General features: G+C 38.5%; 1 long non-coding RNA gene and 1 pseudogene across 1 annotated transcript; both read left to right on the top strand.

The window, feature by feature from the left end:
- The window catches only part of LOC113047467 (zinc finger protein 271-like), a 32,366-nt pseudogene extending 15,328 nt beyond the window's left edge, over positions 1–17,038 (top strand).
- LOC113047519 (uncharacterized) lies at positions 1,520–4,376 on the top strand. Its single transcript, XR_003276277.1, has 2 exons — positions 1,520–2,230; positions 4,034–4,376. It is a non-coding gene; the product is annotated as an uncharacterized LOC113047519 (long non-coding RNA).
- Positions 17,039–24,969: the final 7,931 nt, after the last annotated feature.

Below are 24,969 nucleotides of genomic sequence, written 5' to 3'. Positions count from 1 at the left end.
ACTAAATCCGCTGTTAAGAGTGATCTATTTGAGCCCACTGAAATGCTCGAGTGCAGACGATGCAGACACATCAATCAGTGTCTCTGTGTTTTAGGTAAAAAAACAAAAAAAACAAACATTAAAACAACACAGATTAAATACAATAACTCATGCACGTTCAAATTCCCCGCTGCCGTAATGTTAACAGTTTTATTAAAATGCTACCATCCATGTTCTATGTAACGTTTGTTTTTATATTGTTTATCAAAAATAACGTTATATTGTTTGGATTAACTAGACAAGTAGACAGACATGAATGTTTATTCATAACCGTACTGAAAATAAGTAAATATTGTTAGTACCTGTGATGTTCTGTAAAACAACAAGTTTTAAAATACTTTGTTCTTACTGGTTAAAATCAGATGGTCATCTCGGTTTTCTCTCAGGTACATCACAGTGTAAGCTTCACAGTGAACATTACTCTCGTCAACGTAGTCCATATCAACAACAAAAATATATCTTGACTCCATATAGTGGTTATTTTGGAAAAAATCCCAGGTATTTTGAGCAGTACGATTATAAAAAATATGTGCTAATATGAAATTAAATTAAGTAGCCTATATAAAATTGCAAACATCTACACTGTTAACAATTGATGTAATTTTTACAATAAATTTTACAACAACGCACTGTATTCATGTTTTTGTTGTAAATGCAAATGCATGATGGGAAATTAACGGACAGTCCTGTAAAATTATTGTAACTACACTGTAGAAGCATTTTTTTTTACAGCAACAGCATAGCGTTGTGGGAACAGTGGGATCGATGCTGTTTGAATTTTGAAATTACGCGGCCAATGGACGGTACCAGAAGTATTTTAACATTTTTTTGGAAGAAAGAACATGTCTCAGGTATGTAACATAAAATTTGTTTTATAAGTCTTTATATATTAATACTGGTGATCTGAGTGAGTGCTGATTGTTTCATTTGGTATAATTCAGTGGAATAGGTTGAAGTTAGTTAACATCGCGTCTTCATACTCTACCCAAATTTCCATCGCAAGAACTTTACCCAGAAACTATGGACTTTGGGCTGGAACTCGGTGTGCTTCCACCGAAGCTACCATGATCTAAAAAAAGTTCTGGGTAAAAAAAAAATGCCCCTCAGAAAGTCCCTGCTCGCGAGGTACTTGTTCAAATGTAACGTTACTGAACTTTCGGGAGTGGCAATGCAGCATTGTAATTTCAACCACCATTTCTTTTGATAATTTGTAAAATATTACTGTCATCGTGTCATGAAAGGTATAGTGTTTTAACTATTTCAGGCGAGAATGTAGTCTATTAAAAAACGTGTTTCGCTGATGTCGGAGACGGTCAACTCCACGCGATCAGCGGGAGCTCAGTGATCATTAATCCGTCAGGAGCACTCTCAACTCGGCTAGACCTTCTGACATTTGCCGCTGGCTGTAATGTCTCTTTAGTGGTAAAGCATAAAATATAATTCGTTTTGGGATAACCTAACAGGTAATCTTTGGTCTTTATTCAGTTAATATTTTAATATGTTAAAATGAAAAAAGGAGACAATAGGCTACTGTTTGGTATAATATTTTGTTTTATATAATGTAGGCCTAACGTTACACATTTCCCTGAACTTCATTTCTGTGGGTATTAATATGTTTAACGATTGAAAATGAGAACGAAAATAGGCAGTGGTGTTTGATATCATATTTCGTCTTAATGAAATGGGGGGGGGGTCGGTGGAAACGCTGCATAACTGTACCAAGGTCATGAACGGTCAAGGCAGAAGGAAAAGACTGAGCGGGAACAGCTGTAGACCGTCCGCAGGATCAGCTGCACACTGGCTGCTAGATGGAACATATGTTTGCTTGCTTTAAGCCATGATAATAATTGTCAAATGGTTATATGTCAAAGAAGAAAGGGAAGGCTGTAATACAACATAAGCCTATTGCATCCATAAAATGCCTAGTCCAAATTAGGAAAAACCATACCATGTCTCCCACCTGATAAAATTGGTACTTTTGCCCATCCTGCCAATACTGCCACTCACGCGTGTGTGGTGAAGCGTTCTAGTGCTCTTTTAGTTACCATATTGTGTATGCATTTCAGGACAGGCACTAAGTGCAGACAAATGGATGATTTCTTTGGAAGGGACAACTGTGATGGTGCCCCACAACAACCTTCGCTGTCTACATGTTTAACTAACAGTATCCTAGAGGCCTCAAGCACTAAAGGTATGTTAAAACTGTTTGCACACTTATAAAGAAAATAGACTCTATTATATACTCTATGCATTGATGTCAAAAGACAGTTTTCCATCCATTTCCTTTACACCTTTTAAGCGCATTCGTAGAAATTTGGCAAAGAAACCCTATAACTGGAGAGCATTTCCATCAGCTCTATTATGTAAATTAGAAATGGACAGGAGAGTAGTCATGAAACGCTGTGGGATCAAAACTTAAGTTGCAACTTAAAACAGCCGATAGAGTTGCAACAAATGTGCTGTAACGATACGACCTTTTTAATCATCGGGAAAAAGGAGGCGGGAACCGGCGCACAATCAAAAACACTTTAATAATTCAAAAATAAATACAAAACGGCGCACCAGCCCCTCACGGACGACTGGTGCGCATAAATAAAAAGTAAACACATAAACTATGTCCCAGGCCTGGTCCTCTCTCGTCCTTCACTATAGTCGCTCCAGTTTTATATCCTTCAATCTCCTACATGGGACTCGATACCAGCGGTGGGGCGCAGGTGCAGCTCATCTCCAATCACTACACCTGGCCTCACTCCTCGTTACCATGCTTCTCGGCCCCGCCCCACTCGCCACATGTGCATTTATGTTGCATTTATTAGCGGGTCAATCCACATAAAAAAGTTTTATTCACATTAGAATATTTTATGTGAATTTGAACCGTTACCATTCAGGATTTCTTTTTCTTTTTTTTCAAAATGTTAAAATGTGCATTAAAAAGCTGGATGGAGACAAAGCTATTGCTATTAAGTGTCAAACATAGAGTTGGTATTGCCCTGCAAGACATTTATGTAAACACACAAAAGTCTGACAGACAGCAGTTTAACATTACAATTTTCATTAAGTAAATTTTGGGGGTTGAAGTCATTAGATGTGATTTTACTTTTTCCTTTCTCTTTGGAGTGTTACAAGCTCTTGGTGAATGAAGAAGATCTGTATACGGAGGCCATATGCGCCGTTCATACGGGACACGAGGATTTTAATATTGCCTAAAACATCCAGGTCGATCAATGTGTGAAATTCATGAGAGCTAAAGAGAGCAGAACAGACAACTCCTTATGCTTTTGAAATTGCTCTCATGTGTTTGTTCGTTCGTTTGAATTGAAGCGTCACTCTTAAACGCTGTTTCTTTAAAAAGGGAAACTACTTTGTTTGGCCTTCCAAAAGAGAACACGACTAGAAATCATGTTTATATCACATTTATACTGGGTTTTGACATTATAATGAAATAAACATTATATTTAAATGTTTGTCTCGTTGCTTCGGCCACACAGGGCACAGTATGTTAAGAGGCATAACATTTCAGTCACATGATAGATAGATTGGATAGCTGGTCAATCAGAGCACACTTCGCTTTTCAGAACAATGAGCTTTGTAAAAATCAACACGTTTCAGAAGCGAGGAGAGGAGTACCTGTAGAGGAGAAACAATGTGTACTGTGTTTTTTTAACCTTAAATCGCTTAAACATTTCATTACACCATATACACAAAATAATGTTCTTTTTAGCAACGTCATATGACCCATTTTGCAGACACTTTTGTCCAAAGCGACATTCAATTAACAGTATATACAGTGACATTATATATTTAAGAAAAACAATGTAAGAGCCAATTTAATTCTAAATGTTATGTTGTTAAATGTGTTGATGTTAAATAAATACATCAACCTCATTTTTTTTCTACAAGCAAGTTTACTTTTTATGGGTTTTTTTTGGGTTTTTTTACACAGTATTTATCATCACCTGATGTGAAAACTTGTTTTCACTCTCTCTGTTTTCAGAGCTTTTTGTGGAATCAACTCCAAGATGTCAGCAAAGCAGAGAAGAGACATGGGCTCAACGCACCTGTCTGCACCCTATTAAGAAGACTCCTGGGCTTTGAGTTGATGGGCTAGTATTGATGCCCACCCACACCCCACAGCTTCCCCAGTTCAAGACTGGTTGGGACCTTTTGTTATTTATTACCATGTTCCCCCTGATGATAGACTGTCTGGATGTCTGGAAGTGAGCTAGATTCTTCAGTGAAACTGTAATTTTGTTTGTATGAAAAAAAAAAAAAGATAAAATAAGTTTGTAATATGTGATGTTGCATAGTGTGTTAATAATAAAAAATAATAAAAAGTTGCCATTGTTTTGGTTTTAATTTTGGAAGATGGAAAATTGCAGTATTTTATTATATTTAGAAATTACAATATATTTTGAATTACAATATTCAATTGTAATTGTCTCCTGTAAAATTACAGGAAATTCCTGGCAACTGAGTTGCAGTAAATATACAGTAAAATTGAAAAAGGAGTACTTTTACTCTTACTGGAGTAATATTTTATTACATGTATCTGTACTTTTACTCAAGTACTTGATTTGTGTACTTCGTCCACCACTGGTGAGTTATTCCATAACGGACACAAGCAGTTCTGTCGCTGAAGAACTGAAATGTAAACAAAGTAATTATGATCCATATTACAACGTTATTGTTTCGTTGGACTAAACATGCTTCATGAGATGTCGTTCAGTGGACCCTTACCTTTCTAATTAAACCGGGATTTACAGCTGTGGATGTGTTTATGACTTGTTATTACGACGGATCTGGTATGTACAGCGTTTCCATTGCTCATGTTTTGATGTGTACTGCTTACACAAATGTAGCAAATGCAGTCTTTATAAGCTTTCCATTGAAAAACAGCGATCTGTCTTCGATGCTTGAGCTTAGATCTTTATAATGATATATAGATTGTGAAGATTAAATTTGTTCCGTTTCATTAAATCTATTCATAAACACTGACACGTGCAAGTTGAGGGGCGTTCAGCACGAGGGTGTCAGGGTGCTGGCTAACAGGTTAAAGACAATTTCTGCACGAAGGCCTTTTAATGACAAAGGTACACAGAAAGCACATGTAAAAAAAAAAAAACTAAGCTTACAGTTTACATTTTTACAGTCTTTGTGGGAATCTACTATCATTCGCACTAAGAGACAGACTAAACCAGTTTTCACTCCCTCCAGAAAATTTGTGCCAATATTTGCGGCTAATGTGAGTGAATTTTACCACCCTTTAACTGATTTGGACTTGAAGGGAGGAACAAAAGTACACTGTAAATGAAAGGAAGCTTTGTTGGACGGAATGCGGCAATACACTTATTTCACCTCATTGTTGGTCTAAGTAAAATTGAAAACATGTATAATTAATTTAAATAGGTGTTGAAATGTTTCAGTTAACAGGCAGAAATTCTATTGTTGCAATTTTTTCTTCACAAAAAAGTCCATTGTCTAAAACAAGTATAAACACATTTAGCAAAACACATTGAAAAAAACATGTCAATCAATCTAGCTTCATAAGAGAAATTAAGCAGGTAGTGCTCGATGGCGCCGCGCATGGCTGCTTCAGTGCTTGGCTTTCCAGTGTTTTGTACTGTTTTTGTTCATTTTTCCTGTTTTTTGTTTAACAAACACGATCACTTTCACCAGGGATGAACTGCTGAACATTCGGCAAAACACACCACAAGAACTTTTACCGGATTTAAATTAATCAGACGTTTTACTGAACGTTGTTATCGGAGGAGCAGCGGTGCTGATCAAACTCTTCAGGACGCACAGACGGGGAAAGTGAGCGGGAGCGCTCGTCAGACTCAGGAAGCGTGGATTTCGAACGCCGTTGCCTAGCATCCATCTGGCAAATCTCCGACCCAACAAAACAGACGAACTCCTTCTGCTCTCTCGGACAAATAAGGATTTCGCACACTCTGCTGCTCTGTGTTTCACAGAAACCTGGCTGAATGACGCCATACCGGACAGTGCGCTCCATCTGCCGGGCTTTCAGCTGTTCAGAGCGGATCGCGAATCAAAATCAACGGTAAAATCGCGTGGCGGCGGGACATGCTTTTACATCAATGAATGGTGGTGTAGAGATGTAGCGGTGTTAAAGATGATGTGCTGTCCTTATCTAGAAATGCAGTTTGTCAACTGCAAGCCGTTCTATTCGCCGCCGGAGTTTCACTCGTTCATTCTGGTGAGTGTTTACATCCATCCTTAAGCACACGTGAGCTCAGCTTTGATCAGATCACAGACACAGAACAACAACACCCGGACTCTGTTTTAATCATTCTTGGGGACTTTAATAAAGCCAATCTCTCACTTGAACTGCCAAAATAGAGACAGCATGTTACATGTCCCACCAGAGACAGTAATATATTGGATCACTGTTACACCACAATAAAGGATGCATTTCACTCTGTTCCACGAGCAGCTTTGGGACGTTCTGACCATGTCTGGTTCATCTTATACCGTCCTACAATCAGAAACTTAAATCTGCTAAACCTGTAGTAAGGACTGTAAAGAGATGGACCAGCGAAACAGAGCAGGATTTACAATCTTGTTTTGACCTCACTGATTGGAGTGTTTTTGAAGCTGCTACCATGGATCTGGACGGACTCACAGAGACGGTAACATCCTATATTAGTTTCTGTGAGGATGTATACATTCCTACCAGGACTTATTTAACATTCAACAATGATAAGCCATGGTTTACAGTAAAACTCAGACATCTTTGTCAGGCCAAAGAGGATGCCTACAGAAATGGGGACAAAGTTTTGTACAATCAGGCCAGGAACACACTGAACAAAGAGATTAGAGGGCTAAAAAGACCTACACTAAAAAGTTGTAAGACCAGTTTACTTCCAATGACTCAACTTCAGTTTGGAGAGGACTGAGGGCCATCACAAGCTACAAGACACCATCCCCTTGCACTAAGGCTAATCAACGACTTGCTAACGACCTGAATGAGTTTTATTGTAGATTTGAAACCCCCTACACCCATTCTGACCATCTCCCTACACAAGCAATAACACCTCCTGCAATCCCCCTCTCTACACCTCCTGCTCTTCAAATCTTTGAAGATGATGTGCGCCAGGTCTTCAAGAAGATCAAAAGAAGAAAAGCACCATGCCCAGATGGCGTTACACCAGCCTGTCTGAAAACCTGTGCTGACCAGCTGGCCCCCATCTTTTCACAGATCTTCAACAGATCCCTGGAGTTGTGTGAAGTGCCTTCCTGCTTCAAACGTTCCACTATAATGCCCATTCCAAAGAAACCCAAGATAACAGGACTTAACGACTACAGACCTTTGAATCTAACGTCTGTCGCCATGAAGTCGTTTGAAAAACTGGTTCTGGGTTATCTGAAGGACATCACTGGGCCCTTACTTGGACCCCCTGCAGTTTGCTTACTGAGCAAACAGGTCCGTGGATGATGAAATCAACATGGGATTGCACTTCATCCTGCAACATCTGGACAAAACAAGGACTTATGTGAGGATCCTGTTTGTGGACTTTTTTATCGGCTTTCAACACCAAACTGACCTAGCTCGCTGTTCCTAGCTCTATCTGTCAGTGGACCACCAGTTTTCTGACAGATAGGCGACAGTTAGTGAGACTGGGGAAATTCATGTCAAACGGATGTGTTCTCTCCCCTCTGCTCTTCTCCCTGTACACCAACGACTGCACCTCTAAAGACCCTTCTGTCAAGCTCCTGAAGTTTGCAGACGACACTACAGTCATCGGCCTCATCCAGGACGGTGATGAGACTGCTTAAAGACAAGAGGTTAAGCAGCTGGCTGTTCAACAGTTCTACTCAGCCGTCATTGAGTCTGTACTGTGTACTTCAATAACTGTCTGGTTTGGCTCAGCAACAAAATCAGACATCAGAAGACTACAGAGAACTGTTCGGACTGCCGAAAGGATTATTGGTGCTCCCCTGCCCACCCTTCTAGAACTGTATACATCCAGAGTGAGGAAAAGGGCTCAGAAAATCACTCTGGATCCCTCACATCCAAGTCACCCCATCTTTGAACTTTTCCCATCTGGCCTCAGAGCCGCAAATACCAGAACAGTAAGGCACAAGAACAGTTTCTTTGCCCAGGCAATCTACCTCATGAACAGTTAAATGTTCCCCACTTATGCTTATGCAAAAAAAAGTGCAATATCCTTATATTTATTTGTTACCCCTCCATCCTAGTACATCCCTGCATCTTATTCAATCCTATTCCATTATCATTTATAGCTAATAATAATAATTGTTTATACACTTATTTATTTGCAAAATCCTTTTTTTTTTCTGTGCGTTGGCATTAAAGCTCTTTCTGATTCTGATTCTGAAATTGTTGCAATTATAGGGTATTCTAATAAATGCATAACAATATTCAATATGAATAAACCATAAAAACACTTTTACTGTACAATTAATTAGTGCTGGTGCGCTAAGACGAATATGACTTAAAGGTTGGTTGTAGGAGTTACGTTAACGTTATGTAAATTTGGGGCACTGGTATAAATTTCCGCTGAAAGAGCAGTTTGCCTCACGACTGCACGCTTTTCTTTCATCTGGGTTTTGAACTTTTATAACAGAAAATTGCAGGTTCATTCAAACGATTCTCACGGAGTCTGTTGTCACTCGCGCAGCAGCTTCATTCACTGGTCCGATCTGATAAATGGTCCGTGCGGCTTTTCTAGCTAAATTCTAATGATTTCGTCAAACTTTCACATTTCACCAGACAATTTTTATTAACTATAAGTAATGCTTGTCTAAACAGTTTTGCAGCTAATCTTTTAATGTATTAATATTGTAGAACAAACAGGAATAGCATTCATTTACAATCTATCTGATTCTCTGGGGGAAACAAATGGACTAAAGGGAAAACAACATTTTTAATGTATAAAAAAAATGTTAAGTATCAGGCACATACTTAATGTTATAACAGTTACATACATCATACGATTATATTAACAGTTTATGCTACAAAAATTATGTGAAAATCACCCTGTTCACTTATTCACACAAAAACAATATTCTGATGTTATGATAAATGTTATTTTGAATAATGTGTATAACCAAGCAGTTGAACAGACGTTCATAGTATTTTTTCTAACGATCAAATGTGCAACAACCAGTGGTGGAAAGAGTACTGAAAATGTGTACCTAAGTACAAGTACTGTTACATTGATGAAAAAAATACTCAATTACAAGTAAAAGTACTGCTGTCAAAACAGTACTTAAGTAAAAGTAAAAAGTACTCTTCTCAAAAAATAATCAGATTACAAGTTACTAGTTACTTTTTAGCTGGCGATATTTAGTTACCAAAAATATGCACACGTGGGCAGCCATTTATGCTGCGGCACCCAGGGAGCAGTTGGGGGTTGCTCAAGGACACCTAAGTTGTGGTATGAAAAAATTATTCTTAACATTCATTAATCTTAGGTATTCCAATATTTAATAACACATTGTTAAAATTGAACGTTGCAACTGTTATTTAATGAGCTAACATGAAAAAAAAAGTTATTTAACCCGTTATACTGTATTATGACCACTTTTTAAAACAAAATTTCAATACCATGATAATACCGTATACTAGGGGTGTAACGGTACGCAAAAATCAAAATATTATTGTCGTGAAGACAAGATCCTGGTCTGTCGGTGGTCTCCCTCTATGTCACCTACAGTAGCAGCAGCGCACAAGCATTATACTTCTGCATGGTTCTGGTGTGTAAAGACACAGAAAACGTGAAGCAGCCGTCACGCAACTGACACGCAGCAGAAACGCCACGCTCACACCACGCGGCATGGCCACAGTAAAAGGTGCTGATCACCCTTTCTAGGTGATCAGCACCTAGAAAGGACCTCTACTGCCCTGAAAGACAGCGGAGACCAGGACAACTGAAGCCCCAGATACAGATCCCCTGTAAAGACCTTGTCTCAGAGGACCACCAGGACAAGACCACAGGAAACAGATGATTCTTCTGCACAATCTGACTTTGCTGCAGCCTGGAATTGAACTACTGGTTTCGTCTGGTCAGAGGAGAACTGACCCCCCAACTGAGCCTGGTTTCTCCCAAGGTTTTTTTCTCAGAATCAGAATCAGAATGAGCTTTATTGCCAGGTATGTTTACACATACGAGGAATTTGTTTTCGTGACAGAAGCTCCGCAGTACAACAGAATGACAGCGACAGAACATAAAACACATAATAAAAGAATAAAAAATACAAATAAGTAGATAGTGAATGACAATATACAAATGACAATCGTAGGCAGGTATATTACAAAATGAAGTTATGTATGTACATATATATTGTGTGCAAAATTTAAGTTTATACTAAGTATCTGTGTTAGATAAATAAAGTGTGTGTGTATATAAATATAAAGTGTAGTGTGTTCGCCGTTATTATCAGCTGTTCATAAGATGGATTGCCTGAGGGAAGAAACTGGTCCTGTGTCTGGTCGTTCTAGTGCTCAGTGCTCTGTAGCGTCGACCAGATGGCAACAGTTCAAAGAGGGAGTGTGCTGGATGTGAGGGGTCCAGAGTGATTTTGACAGCCCTTTTTCTCACTCTGGATAAGTACAGTTCTTGAATAGATGGGAGAGTTGAACCGATGATTCGCTCAGCAGTCCGGACTACCCTCTGTAGTCTTCTGAGGTCAGATTTAGAAGCTGACCTGAACCAGACAGTTACTGAAGTGCAGAGGATGGATTCAATGATGGTGGAGTAGAACTGTTTCAGCAGCTCCTGTGGCAGGTTAAACTTCCTCAGCTGGCGAAGGAAGTACAACCTCTGCTGGGCCTTTTTTACGATGGAGTCAATGTGATTGTCCCACTTCAGGTCCTGAGAGATGGTGGTGCCCAGGAACCTGAATGACTCCACTGCAGTCACAGGGCTGTTCATGATGGTGAGTGGGGGGAGTGCAGGGGGGTTTCTCCTGAAGTCCACGATCATCTCCACTGTTTTGAGGGTGTTAAGCTCCAGGTTGTTGAGACTGCACCAGACAGCCAGCTCTTTTACCTCCTGTCTGTAAGCAGACTCGTCACCGTCCTGAATGAGGCCGATGAGTGTGGTGTCGTCTGCAAACTCCATTCTGTCACCGATGGAGTTTCGGTTCCTTGCCGCTGACACTATTTAAACTGAACAGAGATGACATCACTGAGTTCAATGATGAACTGCCTTTAACTATCATTTTGCATTATTGAGACACTGTTTTCCAAATTAATGTTGTTCAGTGCTTTGATGCAATGTATTTTGTTTAAAGCACTATATAAATAAAGGTGATTGATTGATTGATAAAAGGCATTTCAGAGAATTTGGCAGTACATCCAACCAGCCTCACAACAAAGTTGTGTGACTCCTAACCCTAGGCTTGTGTGTTCAAGTCTCGGGCCGGCCGTACCACGACTTAAGTGCCCTTGAGCAAGGCACCAAACCCCCAACTGATCCCCGGGACGCCGCAGCTTAAATGGCTGCCCACTGCTCCGGGTGGGTGTTCACGGTTTGTGTGCGCACTTTGGATGGGCTTAATGCAGAGCACGAATTCTGAGTATGGGTCACCATACTTGGCTGTATGTCACTTTCACTTTTTCACTTAAGATCGTCTGAGACCAGACATCTGAAGAGCTGCTGCAACAATCAGTTTGCATAACCAAAGAATTTCTGCACAAACTCTCAAAAGCTGTATAAGGGTAGCTCATCTGCAGGTTCATCATCCTCATTGAGGTGTCGACCTGGCTTTAGTTCGTCATCGTAACTGACTTGAGTGGGCAAATGCTCGCATTCGATGGTGTCTGGAACTTTGGAGAGGTGTTCTCTTCACGGATGAATCCTGATCTTCTCTGAACAAGTGTAGCATATGAGCAGTTCATTAATTAATTGGTTCTGAATTAATGAATCATGGCTCGAATCTTAATCAATGCACATTCCTTATGAAACCAAAAGCTTTTAGCCTCTGAACTCCTGCATGTAAATCAAACACTCTGCAAGCTGAATGACCAGCCTGGTCCCAGCATGGCTGGGTTTAAATTTCTTATGACCCCCTGGAGTGTTAACAGACATTTCACACCAGTCACGTGAGCAGCTCCAGAGAGATTACGAACTCTACCTGCATCTTTATATATATACACACACACACACACACACACACACAAACACACACACAAACTTTCTTTTACACTCATCATGTAGGTCATTACTAAGATGTATTTGAAAGGTTTGTGCGTTGCATAACTGGTTAGCCCTGTTCTAAGATGGTTATGATTTTCTGATTTGTAACTTGGAAATGTTTCTCCTAATTAATGTTCTCAAATAGTCATGGTTTTGTAACCCTACCTCTGACCAGGTCATAAAACTTTATGACCCAACTGGGAGAAACAGAAAAAGCCCAGCTCGCTAGGAATTTTTGTAAGGAAAAAGGAAAATAAATGTATTTTAAATGTAATAACTTCCTTTTTGTGCTTAGATGTCTTCCCATATCGAATTGGAGAATCTGCAATTTTATTGTGTGTTAATCAAACTTTAAAGGCCATGTTGGAGGTTAACCACCACTTTCGATTAATGGGTACATAAATCACTGAAGATATGTATATCATTTTTAAAATGTCTCTTTAAGTTTTTGGTATTAACGTTTTTTTTACGCAACTCGGTGATGAAGTCACGTTGGGGAGAAGTCGAGGAAAGGTAGCCTCAGCCTAGTATGATGCCTGGGAGAAACAGGAGAGCCCCGCTCTCTGGGAATTCTTGTAAGGAAAAAGGAAAGTACCTTTTAAATGTATTAACTGTATTTCCTATTTGTGCTTAGATGTCTTTCTATATCTTAAATGGGGTGTCATCTCATTTATCATCAACTTCTCAATTATCTAAGCTAACAGTGTGTGTTAAAAATGTAAAAGATTGGATGACAAATAATTTTCTCCTATTAAATTAGGATAAAACGGAGATATTAATTATTGGACCAAAAAACGCTACACAGAATCTTGTAGATTACAATATGCAACTAGACGGATGTACTGTTACTTCCTCTACAGTCAGAAATCTGGGTGTTTTATTAGACAGCAATTTGTCTTTTGAAAATCATATTTCCAATGTTACAAAAACTGCATTCTTCCATCTTAGAAACATTGCCAAGCTACGTTGCATAACAGGCCTAACCAGTTATGCAACGCACAAACAGATGTATCAAATACATCTTAGTAATGACTTACATGATGAGTGTAAAGGAAAGTGTGTGTGTGTGTGTGTGTGTGCGTATAAAGCTACGAAACATGTTATCTGTTTCTGATGCAGAAAAATTAGTTCTTGCATTCATGACCTCTAGACTGGACTATTGTAATGCACTTCTAGGTGGTTGTCCTGCTTCGTCAATAAACAAGCTACAGGTAGTCCAAAATGTAGCAGCTAGAGTCCTTACGAGGTCAAGAAAATATGATCATATTACCCCAATTTTACAGTCTCTGCACTGGCTACCTATTAAGTTCTGTATCATTTACAAATTATAATTTCTTACCTATAAGGCCCTAAATGGTTTAGCTCCTGCATGCCTAACTAGCCTTCTACCACGCTACAACCCATCATGCTCCCTAAGGTCACAAAACGCTGGACTTTTGGTAGTTCCTAGGAGAGCAAAGTCCACTTAAGGAGGTAGAGCTTTCTCACATTTGGCTCCCAAACTCTGGAATAGCCTACCTGATAATGTTCGGGGTTCAGACACACTCGGACAGCTATGCTAATGATCTCTCTATTTTGTTTCTATGTTTTGCCACGGGATTTACATCCTGTGGTAACTAGGATTTACACAAGCTCCAGTCTGGATCCAGAACACCTGAGAAGAGATGATGCTGACCTTCAGAGGACCCCAGATGATGCTATCCCTGAATCAACAAACAGAACTAACAAACATTGCTACAAGTGTGACTTCATCATATAATAATTAATTAATAATATTAATAATGTTCATCGTCTGGCTGACTACGTCTGTATTGTATTAATTTTGTTTCATGGTTCCTTAGGGAGCTCTCATCTCCGTTTTTCTTTTCTTTCCTTTACTAAGTTTTATTCTCATATTCGCCTCTCCCTCCACGAGGGAAACAAAATATGAATAATTTCTTTGGTAACTTCACGTTCGGTTAACCTTTAAAACTTCGCGCGAGTCTGCTTGCCCCGGAAGACATGAGAGAACACGCCCAGCTCCAAAAGAACGACACACACACTCTCGTCTTTCGCAGTCACAAAGACAACCACATGCGAGTATTATTTTCTATAGAGATTTAAATATTGCTTAAGGTTGTCTATTCCCTTTTTTCAAGGTGATCTGATTCCTTGTTCTCTTTCAAAAGGTTACTGTCTGTGATTTTGCCATACTAGGTGATCATTTTGTGATCTCGCCTATTTCTCTTTCACTTTCTCTCGCTTACCCTTTCATCCTCTCTCTCTCTCATCTATTATCCGTTTTGTCTTGAATTGTTTTTACTGTTTGTATTGTTATACGCAGTTCGGTGTATTATTATTTCACCATTAAGATCCAATATATATTCCTGATTGCTTCTGTTTAAAATGCTCACATCGCGAAGTCAATGAAATGCTTGATCTTAGCTACAAAGCTTATTTGTTACTTTTCAGTAACCTAAATTTTATAAGTACAGGAGAATAGTTTCATGGCCAGAAACTATTTATCCTGGAATTATAAGAAGTGATAACATTATTGAAAGTTGATAAGTAAATCTTACGGCCTTTTGAAATTGGCCCTTTAAAAACAATGATGCTTCAAAATATGCAGAGGGCATTGAAAAAATAACTTCATGTTAATTTTATGTTTATCAAGTTGTCCCCATTCAATCTGAAGCAAAGAAAATTAATTGCGGATTTACAGATGTTAAACATTGAATGAGGTCACTTTTCTGTTTACTTTTCTCAATTACCAAAAATAAATAATTTTTACTTTTGTTTCAGAGTTAATTGAAGAAAAAGAGGAGAAAGAAGAATCAAGTGAAGTTGAGGAGAAAAGTCACGTCAAAACTGGAGGAAAACCTTTGAGTTTGAAAGTACATCAGAAAACACACACTGGTGTGAGAGAGTACATGTGCTTCGAGTGTGAAAAGACTTTTAGTTTAGCAAGCAGATTAAAACTGCACCAGAGGATCCACACTGGAGAGAAACCTTACAGGTGTTCACACTGTGACAAGAGATTCAGTGATTCATCAAATCTGAAAACGCATGAGAGGATTCACACTGGAGAGAAACCTTATAAGTGTTCACACTGTGACAAGAGATTCAGTTATTCATCATATCTGAAAACGCATGAGAGGATTCACACTGGAGAGAAACCTTATAAGTGTTCACACTGTGACAAGAGATTCATTAAATCATCAGGTCAGAAAACACATGAGAGGATTCACACTGGAGAGAAACCTTACAAGTGTTCACACTGTGACATGAGATTCAGTAAATTATCAGGTCAGAAAACACGAGAGGATTCACACTGGAGAGAAACCTTATAAGTGTTCACATTGTGACAAGACATTCAATGATTCATCATCTCTGAAAACGCATGAGAGGATTCACACTGGAGAGAAACATTATAAGTGTGCACACTGTGTCAAGACATTCAATGATTCATCATCTCTGATAACGCATGAGAGGATACACATTGGAGAGAAACATTATAAGTGTGCACACTGTGACAAGACATTCAGTGATTCATCATCTCTGAAAATGCATGGGAGGATTCATACTGGAGAGAAACTTTATAAGTGTTCACACTGAGACAAGACATTCAATGATTCATCATCTCTGAAAACACATGAGAGGATTCACACTGGAGTGAAACCAGAAACCATATAAGAGATTCTTATATTCAGACTCTTAACTTTAATAGAGAATATATCTTTGGATGAGAGACTATAGACTTTTGCAACTTTACAGATCTTCTTTATTCAACAAGAGCTTGAAACACTAAAACAATACAAGTTCCATTATAACCAGTAAAACCATTAAAACCATTGGCATTTCCAGCAGGTTAGTATAAGCATGGAAATGGTCTGCCTGGATGCCTAATAATTATAATAAAAACATAGCTTGTTTTATCTACTGTTTAATTAATTAAAAAAAATAGTCTGAGCACATCAACAGTCATATGTAAAATGAAATAGGATTAACTCTGTCCATTAATGTAATTTTGGATTTTACATTTCTTTAAGCATTAAATAAAAATGACTTTATGAGTTATTGCTTTGAATTAGGTCTCACAGCTTCTTGTAAAATTGGAGGGGATCAAGCAAAATCCTCTTCATTCTCTTCATCAAAGAATCTGATGTTAGACATTGCAAAAATAGCAATTTTAATATCCAGTTTAATCCTCAAAAGCAGCTTTTCAGAAACGTCTTCAAAATATATTATTTTTTATGGATTCACATTACCTTTCATTCAACTGTTTGGGTTCCAGGTTGACACATAACACAAGGATGTAGTTTAGACATGCTAAACCTTTTAATATTTAGGATTATGTTAATTCTTTCATAAGGCTACATCTTATTATTATAATGTGTTTTCATAGATCTTAATTTCCATAATTTACATGCTGCAACTTTGTGTGATTTTCAATGAAATATCTGACTAGGAAAATCTATTGTTTTTCTCCTCTAATCTTCACACATGAAGAATGTTGATGCTTATCAAACATGAGTCTATAATTTTAAGTCCTTTTTTAATGTATCTGTGCAGATCAGCTTAAAAAAAACTGCGCACTAGAGATCGACCAATATGGATTTTTGCAGATGACCTTTAGGGCTGATATCTTGAAGTTTTCCCCTTCATTTGCATGCTAAAATGTCACACTAATAATAAGTGGATGCACAACATTTCTAAACTTATTTATTTAGCACTGACTTTAATAATCTCTCAAATCTTAAATTTGTGCACTGCACGGTATTAAAATAACAAATTTATCCAAAGTTAACCAAACAAATCAATAAACGGACCAAGTATTAAATACATAAAACAGGTAATATATATATCATTTACAATAAAATCATTTACATAAAAGTTTTAGAGCATTTATCAAGCAGTATTTTTCAAGTTTGTTGGAACATAAATGTAAAATTAAATATACATTAAAATAAAATAAATAATTTTTTTTAAATAAAAATCAATTAAACTGAAAAAAAAATTAAATATAAATAAATAATAGTAGTGCTGCAAACACACGAGCAATCGGCAACATTTGTGTTTGATATAAATGACACAGAACATCTAAAGTGCATCCTAATTTCAAACTTACATTGCAGTTTGTTCATTATTGAAATAAAGTACAGTCAACCAAACATATAAAAGGTTACACTGGTAAGTTTACATAGACCGTAGTATACCAGTCCACTGTGCTGTTATGCCAAGGACATTCTTGCTCATGTGAAAAGGATGATCTTTTCCATCTAGTTTACATAAAAAAATATATATATATATTCTAGTTTAACATTCACATACATTGGGAATATGGAAACATTTGGATATGTGCAGGACGAGACCTGAGCAATAACCTCCAAATACATCTAGTCAAACCCGGCTCGCTCGTTCTCGTATGCAAGCACTCATGCACTCGATCTAATGCACTGTAAATGCCAGATTTTTTTTAAACAAATAGGCCTAGCAGATTGCAAAAATTCAAAATTGAACATTTTGCAGAACAACATCAAATAAAGAACTGGTCATAATTCTTGCATGAAATGTTTGATGTGAAAAAAGCAGTTCACTGACTGTAGAAAGCCTCCCTCCGGAACGTAATTTAGCCACTGTGCTAAATAAAAACCTTGGATTGTTTTGGTTAGTTTGTGTATATGCTCTGCCCTAGCAGTTTTTAGAGCCTGTCTATAGCTGGACATACAGTTTTTCCATGCAATTCTAAAAACTTCCAAGTTAGTTTTTCTCCATTTGCGTTCAAGACTACGAGTTTCTTTCTTGAGAGAGTGAGTATTACTGTTATACCATGGCACAGTACGTTTTCCTCTAACCTTTTTCAATTTGATGGGGGCAACAGTTTCTAATGTATTAGAGAAAATAGTGCCCATGCTGTCAGTAATTTCGTCTAATTCATGTGTATTTTTTGGGTACAAATAGCAGTTGAGATAGATCAGGCAGGTTATTTGTGAATCTGTCTTTGGTGGCTGGAACAATAGTTCTGCCCAGACGGTAACGCTGAGACATATAGTTAATATCAGTTATACGCAGCATGCACGATACAAGGAAATGGATCTGTAATACCATTACTTTGAGATACAATATCTATAGCAGTAAGATCGATTCCATGAGATATAATTAAATCTAGTGTATGATTAAAATGATGAGTTGGCCCGGTGACATTTTGCTTGACTCCAAAAGAGTTTATTAGTTCAGTAAACGCAAGTCCTAATGTATCATTTGTATTATCAACGTGAATATTAAAATCTCCCATGATTAGCGCCTTATCAACTGTAACTAGAAGGTCTGAGAGGAAATCTGCAAATTATTTTAGGAATTCTGTATATGGCCCTGGTGGTCTATACAAAGTAGCCAGAGCAAGATATACATTAGATTTCTTTTGCATGTCTGACAGTGTAACATTTAGCAGAAGTATTTCAAAAGAGTTAAACCTGTATCCTGTTTTCTGGGTAACATTGAGAATATCACTATATATTGTTGCAACACCTCCGCCACGACCAGTCTGACGGGGCTCATGCTTATAACAGTAGTTTGGTGGAGTCGACTCATTTAGACCAAAATAATCATTTGGTTTTAGCCAGGTTTCAGTCAAGCAGAGTACATCAAAACCATTATCTGTGATCATTTCATTTACAATAACTGCTTTGGTGTGAGTAATCTAATATTTATGAGCCCAAACTTTAAAAATAGTTTTTGTTCATTTACTTTAAATTTTTCTGGTTTAATTGCGATAAGATTTTTTCTTCTAGATCCTACATTATATTTATATTTTGACCTCACTATTCGGGGAACAGACACAGTCTTAATAGTTTTTACAGTGCAAGTACTTTTATCATTTAAGCGGGTGGAACAAAACTCATCATAATGGTTATTTGAGAATTGACTTACTAGTCACATGGAGCGAAGTGTCCTGGAGATGTTGTCAGAGAGAAGCTCCGCTCCAATTTTGCTGGGGTGCAATCCATCAGCGCGAAACAGCCTAGGACGCTCCCAGAAAAGATTCCAGTTATTAACAAATAGCAGTTTCTGTTCTTTACACCATGACAACAACCATTCATTTAAAGCAAAAACTCTACTGAACCTTTCGTGTCCTCGTCGATACGTGGGCAGTGGTCCTGACACAATGATCATCGCCGTGGGTGTCGTGCTGCAAACCATCTCGATCAGGCTCCTGAAGTCCCTCTTCAGCGTCTTCGTCTGCCGCAGCGTGGTGTCGTTAACCCTGGCATGAAGCACGACCGCTCTGGGGCTCTCGTCAGCCTTCAGGATCGCGGGTATCTGCGCAGAAACATTGAGAACACGAGCACCAGGCAAACAATGAGTGTGCACTTTACCTTCGGCTAACGTAGCACGGACGTGTCGGACGATGGAATCTCCGATGATCACAGCGTCGCGTCCTGTCTCACGGAGGGGAGCGAAGCGGTTCCGGATGGAGATCTCGAAGGCAGGAGGGGGAGAAGTCGTCGCCCGGGGCCCGGCTCGCGTCCTCCGCTGTGGATGCACCCAGGGTCCGTGGTGTCCCGGCGTCGCAGTGAAGGACATCTGGGAAGATCGCGTCCTGGGTGCACCGGGCCTGTGCAGAGAAACACACGGAGTAGACATGGTTGGACTGTTAACAGCACGCTGTATACTTACCCCGGACTTGAGAGCGTCAGCCCGGGATGATTCCAACGCGGCTCTCCGTTCTCTCAGCTGGGCCTGCCTCTCCTCCAGGTCGCGAATCTGCTTCCCCACGGCCTCGAGCTCGAGCTGCACAGAGTGGAGACATTCATCCGCCATTAAAGCAAGTAACAGTGAGTACAGCAGTACAGCAGTGTGTGTGAATAGAGTATTGGCAATATAAGCGCAGTTAGCAGCAACCACGCTTGCTGCTGCTAACGGGATATAAGCTAATAGCGGACCAAAATCAAGATCAAAATAAACCTAGTGATAGCGAGGCGCTCTGATTGTTTTTGTTGTAGAATACAATAGAGGATATATTCACACATTATATAAACGGAAATGATGGTGTATAAAATTGATTTTTAAGTTAAAAATAGTCGATGAAAAGAATATTGTGACAGAGCTCAAACGCAGTACAGACGGCAGTCAAATCGCAATTCGATGATCAGACCATACAGTGAGCGCATAAAAATCGTGAGCTTTGGCTTTACATCGCATTCGATCTACTCGTACAGTTTGAGTTGGTACCTTGCCGAAATCGCACAGTGTATGCCCGCCTTAAAGGAGACAGATCTGAACTGAACATTCACTCTGTCTACCATGCTGTCTAGCACATGCAGAATGAGAATGTCTTTGTCTAATAACCATGGACTTCTCATGAAAGATGTCATCTTGATGGCAGCATGCTTCTCTGTACAATGCCAATATAATGCCTCCATGTCTGTGTACCCTCACACATGCCAGTTACCCATGCCTCTTGCTCTGATAAACCCCCATCCAATGGGAAATGTTAGCTTTTGCATCTATCACTGGTAAGACTGGAAGACCCCATTGTCTTTTGTCTCCCTTATCTTACTCAGTTCAGTTCATGGAGCTCTCTTTTACCAAGCTAATGAAATGAATCAGGTGTGTTAAATAAGAGAGAAATGCAAAATGTGCATAGCAGAGGGTCCACATGACCAGGACTAAGAACCAGGCCTAGGGATAAGCAATGAATGGAGTGCACCTGGCATGCAGAATTAGCTCCAATCCTAGTCAAACGCACCTGAAAACACGGTGAGATTTTTTTTTTTAAATGTGATTGGAGCCTAAATCTGCAGGACAGCAGTGCTCCTGCACCTGTGTTGGCTATCCCTGCATTTGCCAACAGTTGTCTTAATTAAATTATTAAGCACATCAATATACATAGTAACACAATTTATCTCTGAAGCACAGAACTTAAAAAAATAAAATAAAAAAATAGACACATAGTAGCCTATTATGTGTGAGAACTGAGATATGAAGTAAAATACAATATATAATGTATTATCAAATACGTTCTTGTTATTTTGTAAATGTATGCAGACAGCACAATGGTTCTTAAACGTGTAGTATGGAATTTTTGGCCACCAGGGGTCACTCAATCAAAATAATAACGTACTTTGATGACATCGGGAAAGAGCGTAAGGCTCATGGGAGTTGTTGTTCATTGGAACACGCGCCATGTCGCTCCCTATCATTCCTCACTCATTCTAACTTAGTATTTTGACAATCATGTCTTTTCGAACGGAGAGATATAGACGGTTTCAACGGCAACAACATAAACATGATGTTTAGCGTATGAGCGCTTTTGTGGACCTAACTTAACTTCCGGTAGACTTCCAAATAGAATCAATAACAACAGCCAAGTCCCTCTAGAGTAGATATTTTTTGATAACAAACAAAATGTTTGCTGCGTGGATCAGGCGGACTTAATGAAAATGCAAATTCATTATTTGCCAACAGGAGATGTTTTAAAGCACAGACATAAAGCGTGAGAAATAGAGGTTTCCCCAGTAACAGCTGTAAATGAAGCAGAGCTGGTACGCTCACACGCTGCTATCAGGCATATAACATGCAAGTCTTCCTTCAGAAATGCAGCTATATAAAAACACCTGTGCCTCGTTTTGACATTTAAACATAAATGTAAGGAATTATTATTATTATTAAACGTGTGGTACGCAACGTTACTCAATGAAGTCTTTTTGAAAAAAGATCAGTTTTAAAATTGTGGCGAGTCTCAAAAAATAAATAAATGTATGGGAAACACATCCTGCAGCACATCCACCTGAGCCCAACTTCAGACTACTCATCACCTTGCCTTTAACTGCATTTGTAGAAGGCACCGCAGCCAGACCGATATACACGACCGTGCGCCCGATGAAACCGTCTATATGAATTATGAGACCCCTATCAAATCAATATTCCATCTAGCTAGTAATAATATATGTTAAAAAACACGGCTGCCTTTCGTTAATAATTATAATTACGTCATACTATGATATCGAACAAGTTAGAGAACTGCATTTGAAGCTACTGTAATTCAGCTAGATATAGAACAAAAGTAGATTTACATGAGAGCTAGTCCGTCTGCGTTTTACACAAGACATCATCGTTTCACAAAATATACGGATATATACAGTTAGCTGAATGGATGCATACCTGTTTATCAGAATGCAAGCGAGTTCGACATCTCTCTGTAGTTTCAGCTTGTCACGAAGCTCTCTCTATCTTGGAAATGCAACTCCAATATTTACCCGTGTCTTGTTGTTTCTCTTGTCCCAAAACCATCTCGGGTCATTTATTTCACCCGTGCATTTGCGCATCACAGAACGTGTGGGCAAAGCATAATCATGATCCATAACTAAGTTATTGATTGAGGTTTAAATACGAATATAAACAATATAAATATAAAGTAAAATAGTCTCAATCAAGGCTACTACTTTTTCTTCTTCGTCTCGTCTTTGTTTCTGTTCACCTTTGTATTTAGTGGTTCCGCAGGAATTTAGATAAACTAGAGGGGTCAAAGTTTATATGACGTCATAGACAGGCGACAAAACGGAAATAAAGAAACGTGCCGTGTCTTCGAATTAAACTATAATTTTCTCCGGATTTGAAAGTTCGTGGAAACTGCCGGGATGATGTAAGTACACAACTAAAAAATATATATAACATAGATACAGTGATTTCTGCTATTTTTAAAGCAGAAAAATTACATATTGCGCCTTTAAGGACATTCCTGGAGGTCCCCCATCACTATACAATATACATAATTGCATGATAACACACCTGATTCAGGTCACCTGTACATTAGTACAGACTGACGGACTTAAAATGGATGTGTCAGACAAAGGGTACATGTAAACAGTGCAGTAGTGGTCCTCTAGGAATGTGGTTGAGAACCACTAGGATAAAGGATTAAGAATGTGGACTTACAGGAGAAACAGTTTATACACCATTTATCAGTCAGTCAACATTCACTATGGTATCCACCATAGAATTAATAGCCATTTCTTTAACACAGAAATGGGTGGTAGAAAGAACTGATAAGATCATGATTTATATAATTAATTATAAGCACTACTGAACATGTAAACTCAAGCATCTACGTTAAGACACTTCATTAAAAGTATAGAGCTTATTATTAAGAGTAAGGCATGTAGGATTAGCTTTGGGTGCCAGCATATGTTAAAGGGACTGAAAGAAAGCAGGTCATTTGACTTTTCTTCACCTCTCCTCTTTCGTGTCCAATCCAGTAGGTGGTGGAAATGCAACATTTTGCGTTGGTTAGCTAACAGCATTTAAACAATAGATAGATTTAAAAAAATAAATAAAGAGAGAGGTAGCGATTTGGCGGTAAGTGGCGGGATCCAAAAACTTTGAAAAGAAGATTGAAAAATATTGTAGCCTACTGTGTGTGACAAAATGATGACTCATACATACAGGTACATTTTCAATAGGTTAATTCATAAAGTGGCATTACATTTAAAAATATTTTGATACATTCATTTTTATTGGATAAGTGGATGTGTTCTGACAGAAATATTTTCAAAGTGTAGTTCACTGGTAAAGTGTTTAAAGATCTTGAATTTTATCGACCACCCAAAGTAAACAATGAACAGGTTACAAAGACATTGGGAAATAAATAATGAGGGTTCAAATTAAGTACTCATATAGGGTGAATTGCCCTATAGTGGGACACTGCGCAATGTGGGACACCTAAGGTCTAGTGTTTGTAGCTCCCCCATAAATACATGAATGCCAGTAAAACTATTTGTTAGCCAAAGATGTGGTGTCATGTGATCAAAATCACATGACCTTTCAGATATCCAGTCATATTTGAGGGCGGAGCAAAAATCTGACAGGAAGCACATTGTGTGAAGACCACCCAAAGGTCAGAGACATAGAGTTTGGACAAACTTGATATTAAGGAGTATAAATTAATTTTAAACAAAACTGTCCATCTACTTTTTGGTCTAATGTGCTTATGAAATGTTTGTCCACCAAAATATAGTATAATTTTGTATGTATAAACTATATATTTTATATTTTTATCAAATTTCCTAGTATCCCACTTTAGGAAATGTGGTTTCGAAAAGTGGGGCAGTACTTAATCATTCAAAAATGTGTGGTTGGGCTTGGTTTGTGGGAAAAACATGGTGGTTATTTACAGGGTGTTAGTGTTATTATGCAATATAAAATCTAAAATAGCAGAAAGCTTTGTGTGAGGGGTAGGTTTGAGTGCAGGGTTAGGGTGAAGGGGTTGAAAATACAGTTTGTAAAGCAAATTAAGCCATTCCACTTTATTTTATGCATCCAATGATTAATTCAATTAAATATATTTCAGATTACAATGGCAAAGAGGAGAAAGACAGGGAGAAATTGTGAGATGCAGAGAGAGAGGCAGAATCAGGGAAAGCATTAGAGAAGGAAACTAAATCAGTGGAGGCCTGAGGACAGGATGAAAGGAGCCATAGAAGAGTTTAGGCAGATCATTGAGGATGGTGGGATCCCTCAGTTGACCAGAGCATGGAATGTCCCTAAATCAACTCTCCAGCGCAGAATAAAAGCCAATGGCCACTTTCACCATACAATAGGAAGAAACCCCCTGATTAACAAAGAGGATGAAGCTGAACTGGGGCATCTTATATGTACATTAGGAAAACGCAGATTCCCCCTTAGGATGCTGGACATAAAGAAGCTGGCATACCAGTTCGCAAAAAAAGAAAGGAATTAGGGTATTCAGCAAAAATAAAGAAAAGGC

The sequence above is a fragment of the Carassius auratus genome, chromosome 28, assembly GCF_003368295.1.
Source record: "Carassius auratus strain Wakin chromosome 28, ASM336829v1, whole genome shotgun sequence".
In the NCBI taxonomy this organism is placed as follows: domain Eukaryota; kingdom Metazoa; phylum Chordata; class Actinopteri; order Cypriniformes; family Cyprinidae; genus Carassius; species Carassius auratus.
Note: the sequence above shows the minus strand (reverse complement) of the source record. Positions and strands in the feature narration are given on the sequence as shown.